The 10,579-nt window shown below is 34.1% G+C and overlaps 1 non-coding gene across 1 annotated transcript; it reads right to left on the reverse strand.

The window, feature by feature from the left end:
- Window positions 1-10,217: 10,217 nt before the first annotated feature.
- On the reverse strand, window positions 10,218-10,324 carry LOC112495889 (small nucleolar RNA R71). The gene has a single exon (XR_003062282.1). It is a non-coding gene; the product is annotated as a small nucleolar RNA R71 (small nucleolar RNA).
- Between the last annotated feature and the right edge of the window lie 255 nt (window positions 10,325-10,579).

Consider the following 10,579-nt stretch of genomic DNA (forward strand, 5'->3'; position numbering starts at 1 on the left):
TTGCCATCCCTAATGTTCCATCCAATTAGAGCTTGCCACGTGGCGTAATCTTGTGCGTTCGAATTATTTTCATCTGATGGTCATGATTTATCTATTGTATCTATAAACAGGGGGCTCCCTCTAATTTGATAGCTCATAATCCAAATTTGAGTTTCATTTTTTTGTAATTCTCACTCTATCTTATATTTTTATGTATTTTGATAAAATTACCATTTATCCATAGTTCATTTATGAGTGGCTAATTCAATTTCAAGCTTGAGTTGACGGTGAAGTCTCAACATAATTCATGGGCTTAATTTAGTAAGTTTGTGCATTCTCTCTCTAATTTATTTGGAATGTTTTGACTCATCATTGACAAACAATAAATCTTGTCTAGATTTTGCTCGGTATACTGGCTCCCTAGTGCATGATCATTACTGTTTGACACAATGAGTACTTTACATTATATTTATTAGAGAATAGCTCCCCTTTATTACTTGTAGTTCGTTTTGACTCAATTATTTAGTGGATGATTGCCACATTATCAACAGAAAAATTATTATCACCCAACACAATGTGTACTTGACACCACATTTAGTAGAAGATTATTTTTCCTTAACACAATGAGTGTTTGATAACATATTTACCAAGATGAGACTTATGAGGAGTGGAAACTGCCCCCATAAATTAATTGAAACTGAACAGGAATATTAAGCTCATGGTGAAGTGTTGAGTGTGAATTCAGAAATTAAAGTGATTCATTTGCGTTATTTCTTCTTTAATTTATTCCCACCATTTATTTTAAATCTTCATATTGCTCAGAAATCATATGCAACCAATTCACATGCAAACTTGAAAATTAACCCCGCAATTAATTAAATCTATCTCCTCGTAGGATTGACACTCGCCACCATAAATGTATACCACAATAAATTTGTGCACTTGCGAGTACAAAAAAAATTTTGCACAACAGGTTTTTCGCGTCGTTACTAGGGAGGTAAGTCATTTTAATTTGTAGAGTTAATCTTCTTTGTAAATATTATGTAAATAACTTTTTGTGCATGTTTTGAATGTGTTTTTATAGTATGTAATAGCGTGAAAACATCAGTATCGTAACTTCTCCTCTCTCTTTATTTTCACTTTTTTTAATTTTCTTTGCATGCACGATTGAAAGTCACAATCATATGATCTAGAACTTATAGACCTTAAACTAGAAAAGACACTTTGCACACTTAGACACATTGCATCACAAAGTAAAATTGTGGATAACATTGAAATGGATTTAGTACAACAACAACCACAAGACTACAAGGCTACATTTGGAAGATAAGATTGGATTGGATTAACTTTTAGGATTAAATTGGATTATGTTAGACTGGATTATATATGTGATAACTCTATGAAATGAGAGTTATCATGATACTTTTGGACTTAAATAATGATTACTTAGAAAGTAAATGATGTGTTTTTATTGCATTTTAGTTATATTTTGCATAAACATCTATTTTAGTTTATCTTTAATCAATTTTGTTTGATTTAGAATAATATGTTTGCTAAAATCTCATGCATAATGGTCGGTGACTGAAAGCTCAAGTTTCAAGAAAGGAATGCTGTTGCAATGAGCTTGCAAAAATAAGGAAAGAACTTGGCGACAGAAGAATTAAAACAAATCTGGAACAGTGTAGTTGCTGTAGCATCCGTTGCTGTAGCAATCCTGGGGTATTGACAGAAAAGATTTCGCGTGAGATACTTAGAAGATTTTGATATGGAGTTTCCTAATCTAAAAGATACGCGCCCTAGACTTCCGTTTACCCTAATTTTTAGCTATAAAAGAAGCACACACCAAAGGAAAAAGGAGGAGCCGTCAACCAAGGACAAAAACCGTAAAGAAATAATAGTAAAACACAATTCAAGAGCAAGATCTAGGGCTGCACTTGAGGAGAAAATTGTAAGATCAATTAGTAAACCAGTCCTTCTTATTCTTTTCTTGTTTTCTTGTTTACTCTTTAATCATGGGAATGTATTTGATTGCTGAACCTCTGTTATTTATTTTTCTTTCGTAAATCATGAACTAAATTTATTTGTGGTTAAGTGATAAACAATCTTCTGGTTAAGTGATAAACAACCTTTATGGTTCTTTGACTGATTATATGTGTTGCTGCATGTTTGCTATATCATTTTGTCTTGATAGTGGTTATTTCCATTCATTATTTCGGCTGACCACCCATTTAATGATATTAACTAAAAAAGAGCCACAAAATGGCATATCTTAGTTGAATATATCAGAGCAATACTTGGTTTTACTTAATTCCAAAAGGGTCATGCTTAATCTAAAATTAGTGATGAACTAAATATAGGAATTCACCTTGTAGGGTAATTAGAACCTAAGCGTGTAATGTTATATCTTATGTTGGCATAACAATTGGTCACTGTTAGGTTGCATATTGATATAAGACTGAAATAATATCTAAGCAACCCAAAAGGGGGGTGAATTGAGTTTTTAAAAATTATGCAATACTAAATCGAATCTAAATGAAAATCTTAAACTAATTTAAAGCAATAATAAATAAATTAATCAAAATGTAAAACGATAAGGGAAGAGAGATTCAAACACGGAGATTTTGACGTGGTTTGGCCAACCTCGCCTACGTCTACCCCTCCAAGCACACTGGGTTTAAGGATTCCACTAGTCAAGCCTTAAAGGCTTCAAGAACACTTACAATTGACTTCTAATGTGTCAATCAACATTTACACCAAAAGGTTATCCCCAATCTCTTAACCCAAGTGTATCCCAACACTTGCAATCACTCAAACAAAGATTACAAATTTGTTTTTCTCTCACACAAAGTATATGGTTACAAATCAATGCCCAAATGTGAGAATAAATGAAACAAGAATGTATTTAAGACTCAATGAAGATTGTATTCTTTATAGTTGGAGCTGAAATATAGCCGTTGCTGACTTTCTGCACGAAATCAGATCGCCATTAACCGTTAATGGTTAACCGTTTTGACTGGTCCAAGTGATCGTTGAGCTGAAATTTAAATAAACGGTGATTGTTTGCCACTATCGGTTTGCCGTTAATTTCCAGAGACCTGCAAAACAAATTTCTACTATTCGTTCTTTCTAAATGGTTGAAGATTAGCATGGAATGACATTTGGAAAATTATCGGTTAGTCGTTTGAAGTGAATGGTTCGCCGGTTATTTCCAGTAGTCTACTAAATAGAATAGGCTTATCCGTTTGTGTTCAATGGTTCAAGGTTTGTGCAGCATTCCTCCTCCGAGTTGGTTGTGATGAGTTAGCCATAGTGATTTTTGAGACAGTGGAGAAAAATTGAGGAAGATGTGAATGAAGGAAAATGAATCAATTATAGGGTTAAGAGAGAGTAGAGGAAGTGAGTTTAAGGCTCAATTTAGTCGAGAAAGGGCAAAAATTCGATAAAAAATGATGAAACCCGTTCGGCTGCCCTTGGGGTTTGGATTTGGGATTTTTTAATTTGGGGCTCGATTTGAGTTTTTGAACCGGTAAAAATGTTCTAATGATGATTAGAAATGGTTCTATAGGCGTGATTAGGCAAGAAAATGGAGATAAATGGAGGATTGAAGGAAGAGAAAGCTTCAGTTGCGCGTCAATGGCGATAACAGTGAAAGGGTAAATGAAGAGGAAGAAGAAACCCTTGGAACAATTTTATATCGCACGAAAACGGTGAGCTGTTTTCTGTAAACGGTGAGGGATTTTCTGTAAACGGTGAGGGAGTAAATTCCAGAGAGAACATAATCGAGAGCGATTAAAGGGTAGGCGTTAACGGTAAAGGAGTAACTTTTAATGGGCTTTATGTTTTAAAACGGTTTACCTTTTGCAGTAAACGGTAAAGGAGTAAGTGGCAGACATCATATCCTAGTTTCTGGAATTAAACAGTACACCGTTTATTGAGAAACAATTATCTGTTTATTTCATTTATGATTTTACACATTTTTTTTAATATTTGGCCAATAAATAATACATTTTAAGATCATTTAATTGATCCAAAATGTTTTAAGGACCAGTTTAATGCATGATTCATGAACTCACATGTATTCAAACAATCAATTGCTACCGCGGGCTTTACACAATCGATCGGATCATATAGATATCCCTTCAACACAACATAGGTCGTCGAAAGGATCTCGGAGACCCACCAAAGCACGAAAGCCAGGATCGCTTAGGGGGGCGCGTCAAATCGCTGAAAGGCCTTGGTGATTTTACAATTTGGTAATCTGAAGATAGAAAACCGCAATGATTCCAAACTTCACTTCAATAGTCTCGGATCCATGCTGCCCCGACTCCCTTCCCTTGCATTGCCAGGAAGAATGAGTGGGTACATAGGGAGCAGTCATTACGTTAGCAAGCCCGCAAGCAATTCATCCGTTTTGGTTAGTGGTTTTTCAGTCTTATCCGCTGGTGGCCACTGGTGGGAAAGAAAGGACTCGTAGGATCATCTGGATGAAAGGGGGGCCCAGCATCAGAAACTGCGGCTTGCCCCGGCATCTCTTACCACTAGAGATAGAGATCCAGATTCAGACTAAGACCTTCTCTCGCGGTCCCCAGGAAATTCAGTAGGCTCGACCCAAGGAATCGAAGGCTTTGCTCACGAGAAAGGGGATCGGAATCTCGTTCAGAGTGAGCCAGTAGTATCTAATGCAATATCACCCTTTTGAACATGATCTCTCAAAAAATGATGTCTAATCTCTATATGCTTGGTTCTAGAGTGTTGAATGGGATTCTTTGAAAAATTTATAGTACTGGTATTATCACACTTAATAGGAATTTGTTCAAGATTAATCCCATAATCTCTAAGTGTTTGCTTCATCCATAGGGCTTGTACACAACAACTCCCAGCGGCTATATATCCAGCCTCGGTGGTTGCTATATATCCAGCCTCGGTGGTTGAAAGTGCAACCGAATTTTGTTTCTTACTAAACCATGAAACAAGTGAATGACCTAGTAAATGGCAAGTTCCACTAGTGCTTTTCCTATCAACTTTGTGCCGGCAAAATCCACATTCGAATAACATGTTAAATCTATATGAGTTCCTCTAGGATACCAAAGGCCAAGATCTATGGTTCCACTCAAATAATGGAAAATTCTTTTTACAGCAAGCAAATGCGATTCCTTAGGACATGATTAAAATCTTGCACACAAATATACACTAAACATGATATCGGGTCTACTTGCAATTAAATAAAGTAAAGATCCGATCATACCTCGATACATTTTGATATCTACTTCTTTGACTTTTTCATCTTTGTTAAGCTTGGTTGTTGTGCTTATTGGAGTACTTTTGGTCTTTGAGTCATTAATGCCAAATCTCTTAAGTAAATCTTTCACATACTTGGCTTGATTTATGAAAATTCCTTCCTCATTTTGTTTTATTTGCAGCCCAATAAAGTACTTCAACTCACCCATCATACTCATTTCAAATTCCTTACTCATACAAGATGAAAACTTCTTGTGCAAATACTCATTAGTAGAACCAAAAATAATATCATCAACATAAATTTGTACAATAAGTATATCTTGGTTCTTATGTTTTACAAAGAGAGTAGTATCCGCTTTCCCATCAAAAAACCATTATCCAATAAGAAATTTCTAAGTCTATCATACCATGCTCTAGGTGCTTGCTTTAATCCATACAATACTTTTGACAATTTATAAACATGATTTGAAAATTTTTCATTTTCAAAACCAAGGGGTTGTTTTACTTACATACACTTCTTCCGTAATATAACCATTTAAGAAAATATTTTTGACATCCATTTGAAATAAAATGAAATCTTTATGGCATGCAAATGCTAACAACATCCTAATAGATTCTAATCTAGCTACATGTGCAAATGTTTCATGAAAATCAATTTCTTCTTCCTGGTTATACCATTGAGCCATTAATCTAGCTTTATTCCTTACAACTACACCGGATTCATTAATCTTATTTATAAAGACCCATTTAGTACCTATAATGGATTGATGTTCTGGTTTAGGAACTAATTCCCACACATTGTTTCTCTCAAATTGATTCAATTCCTCTTGCATTGCCATAATCTAAGATTTATTATTTTCTGCATCTGCAAAGGATTTTGGTTCAATTTGAGAAATAAATGTAGCATGCTTACAAGTATTTCTAAATGATGATCTAATGGTAACAACTCTTGAAGGATCACCTAAAATTAAATCTTTAGGATGAGAGGAAACATATCTCCACTCCTTGGGGAGTGATTGAGAAATACCTTCATTTTGTTATGCATTCATTTCTTCATGTTGTTCCTCTTGATTTCCATGTGGTGCATCCTTTTGATTATCTTCTTGTAGTTCTTCATCTGCATCATTATCAACAACAACTTTCTCCACATAGGAGGGGTTAAATTCATCAAACGTAACATGCATAGATTCTTCCACAACTAGAGTTCTTTTGTTATAAACTCTATAAGCTTTGCTTGAGTTTGAATACCCAAGAAAGATGCCAACATTGGATTTTGAATCAAATTTGCCAAGATTATTTTTTGTGTTCAAAATAAAACATTTGCATTCAAAAACTTTGAAATAACCAATGTTGAGTTTTCTATCTTTCCAAATCTCATAGGTAGTTTTATTGAGATGAGGTCTAGTCAACACCTGATTTAAAACATAAGAAGCGGTGTTGACGGCTTCGGCCCAAAAATACTTAGGCAAAGAATTTTCATTCAACATGGTCCTAGCTATTTCTTGAATCGACCTATTCTTTCTCTCAACAACCCCATTTTGTTGTAGAGTTCTAGGTGATGAAAATTGAAGTACAATACCTAAATTATTGCAAAAAGTTTCAAATGTATTGTTCTCAAACTGTCCTCCATGATCACTCCTAATGCATACGATACCATATCCTTTTTTATTTTGAACTTTCTTACAAAACACTTTAAAAGTATCAAAAGTATCATCCTTATTAGTTAAGAATAATACTCATGTGAATCTAGAAAAATCATCAACAATTACAAAAGCATAATACTTCCCACTCAAGCTAGCATATCTTGAAGGTTCAAATAGGTCTATGTGAAGTAATTGAAGAGGTTTTGAAGTAGAAACATGATTTTTGCTTTTAAAAGAAGTTTTGATTTGTTTACCAAATTGGCATGCTTTACAAATTCTATCTTTTTGAAATCTGATTTTTGGAAGACCTTTAACTAAATCATTTTTAGAATCCTTGAGATTAATTCAATGCTTGCATGTCCTAGTCTTCTATGCCATAACCAATCATCATCATGCAGAGCGGAAAAACATTTATCATGTGTAGATGCACAATCTATATCAATGGTATAAACGTTAACACATCTATTCCCTACAAACAATATCTTGCCATCACATACATTTTCAATAACACATATATTCTTATTAAAAACAACTTTATAACCCTTATCACACAATTGACTAATGCTAAGCAAATTGTGTTTCAAGGTTTCAACCAAACACACATTTTCAATAAGAGTAGAGGATACATTACTGACATTTCTGATACCAATAATTTTTCCTTTTGAGTTATCTCCAAAGGACACATTTCCATCATTTTCGATCTTGGTAAAACTTGAAAACTAAGAGTAATTACCTGACATGTATCTTGAACATCCACTGTCCAAGTACCATTTATTTTTCTTTTTCTTTGATCCCTGCAGAAAAAGTTTCTAAGTTTTTGGTAACACTTGTTGGGTCCTTGAGTGTTAGTAATGGTTCCTTTTGGAACCCAAACACATTTCATGCCATAATATGCATTCCTTTTCACTGGACATCTATTTTTTATGTGACCATTTTGATTGCAATAATGACATACAACTTGCTTATTAAAGGAAGTACTCTTCATAAAATAATTCTTATAATACTTTTGTTTCAAATTTGGCTTATAGCAAATGCCTCTTTTGTCAAACATACATTTTTGTGAATTAAGCAAGCTATCCAACATCTTTTACCCATTTGTGAATTTTAGCACAATTTCTTTTAGCTCATTATTCTTCTTCTTAAACACTTCATTTTCTTTTACCAATTCGTCAACATGTGATTCTTCATGCTCATATGAAGTACTTTGTTTACCTTTAAAATATGTTATCTTATCATGCAACATTTTATTCTATAATTCTTATTCTTTTATCTTCTCATTAAATGAATTATTGCATTTTTCCAGGGCATCCTTTTCATTTGTAAGTTCTAACATTTTCTTTTTAAGACATGCATTCTTTTTACCAATTTTCATCCACTCATCATGAAATTCTTTAAAAGCATCATGTAATTCATCATATGTAGGAAGATCACTTACCTCATGAAGTTCATCCAATGATTCTTCCCCGATTGCCATGAGAGCTAAATTTGTCATCTCTTGATGCTCTTCATCATCACTTGTTTCCTCATCGCTATCATCCCATGTGGTTTCTTCTTGAATTTATTGAGAAGAGGACATTCAGGCCGTATGTGTCCAGGCGTTTTGCATTCATACCAAGTGATTGGCTCATTCTTCACCTTTTGATTCTTGAAATTTCTGAACTTTCTTCGCTCACTAGTTTTCTTGTAAAAATTTCTAAATCTTCTAGTCATCATAGCCATCTCTTTATCATCCAACTCGCTTTCCTCATCACTCTCATGTTTTGAAGCTTTGAGAGCAATGCTTTTCTTCTTCTCTTCATGCCCTTTTTTTGCTACCAAGTCTTCTTCATATGAAATAAGAGAACCAATTAAATCATCAATAGGTAAAGTATTTAAATTTTTGGCTTCTTTAATGGCAGTTCTCTTAGGTCTCCATTCCTTTGGAAGTGACCTAATGATTTTCTTTACTTTCTCACTATTTGAGAAAGTCTTTCTTAGGACTCTTAGGGTGTTCACTATGTCCGTAAATCGTGTATACATAGAATACACACTTTCATTTTGTTTCATTTGGAGTAATTTGTATTGACGAGTGTATCTACTGATTTTATACTCTTTAACTTGATTTGTCCTTTCATAGACAACCTCAAGTTTATTCCATATTTCTTGAGCACTCTCACAGCTAGATACTCTATCAAATTCTTTATTATCTAGAGCACAAAATAGAACATTCATTGCCTTGGAGTTTAAAGACATTTTTTTCTTTTCTAACTTACTCTATTGACTTGACGGTTTAGGAATATAATCTCATTCTTCATTTTTAGTCATATGCATAAATAGACCATCACAAACAACTTCCCAAATTTCATAATCTAAGGCTTGCAATAAATAATTATCCTATTTTCTGAATATGGGTAATCATTACCGTCAAAGAACGGTGGCTTAGTTGTGGATTGTCCTTCCCTAAAGGTTGAGTCATTTTGAGTTGCCATGGATCTTTTACTCTAGACGGTTAAGTCCTAACAAGAGAACAAGACTCTGATACCAAATGAAATAATATCTAAGCAAACCCAAAAGGGGGGTGAATTGAGTTTCTAAAAATTATGCAATACTAAATCGAATCTAAATGCAAATCTTAAACGAATTTAAAGCAATAATAAATAAATCAATCAAAATATAAAAAGATAAGGGAAGAGAGATTTAAATACGGAGATTTTTACGTGGTTCGGCCAACCTCGCCTACATCCATGCCTCCAAGCACACCGGGCTTGAGGATTCCACTAGTCAAGGCTTCAAGAACACTTACAATTGACTTCTAAGGTGTCAATCAACCTTTACACTAAGAGACTATCCCCAATCTCTTAACCCAAGTATATCCCAACACTTACAATCACTCAAACAAATATTACAAATTTATTTTGCTCTCAAAGTATATGGTTACAAATCAATACCCAAATGTGAGAACAAATGAAACAAGAATGTATTTAAGACTCAATGAAGATTGTATTCTTGATTATAAGCTCAATGATAACGTTGTGATAAACTATTGTTTGAATTTGATTGAGCTTATTTATAGTTGGAGCTGAAATATAGCCATTGTTTACTTTCTGCGCGAAATCGAATCACCGTTAAACATTGGGGCAATTCAACGGATTACCGTAAGAAGATCCTCATCTCCACCTTAAACTATTTTTAGAGGTGAGTGATACTTTTAAAATTACTGGAGCATTACAGGAAGCATTGAGACTCACACTTTTCCCATTTTCTTTGAGAGATCAAGTAAGGGTATGGTTGAATTCGTTACCACCAGATTCCATCACAACATGGAATGATTTGGCTTATAAATTTTTAATGAAGTATTTTTCGTCAACCAAGAATGCAAAATTGAGGAACGAGATCACATCCTTCTATTAACTAGAAGATGAAAGCTTGTATGATGCTTGGGAAAGATTTAAGGAATTACTCAGGAGATGTCCTCGTCATGGTATTCCTGGTTGCATCCAAATGGAAATTTTTTACAATGGATTGAACCCAAGCACTAGATTGATGGTTGATGCTTCAGCAAATGAGGCTTTATTGTTTAAATCTTACAATGAAGCCTATGAAATTTTAGAGAGAATTGCTAACAACAATTATCAGTGGCCATCAATCAGACAAGCTACAGTAAGAGGAACAACATAGTCCATAACATAGATGCACTTACAGCAATGTCAGCCCAAGTAACTTCATTAACAAATATGGTG

Source organism: Citrus sinensis, chromosome 4 (genome assembly GCF_022201045.2).
Source record: "Citrus sinensis cultivar Valencia sweet orange chromosome 4, DVS_A1.0, whole genome shotgun sequence".
Lineage (NCBI taxonomy): Eukaryota > Viridiplantae > Streptophyta > Magnoliopsida > Sapindales > Rutaceae > Citrus > Citrus sinensis.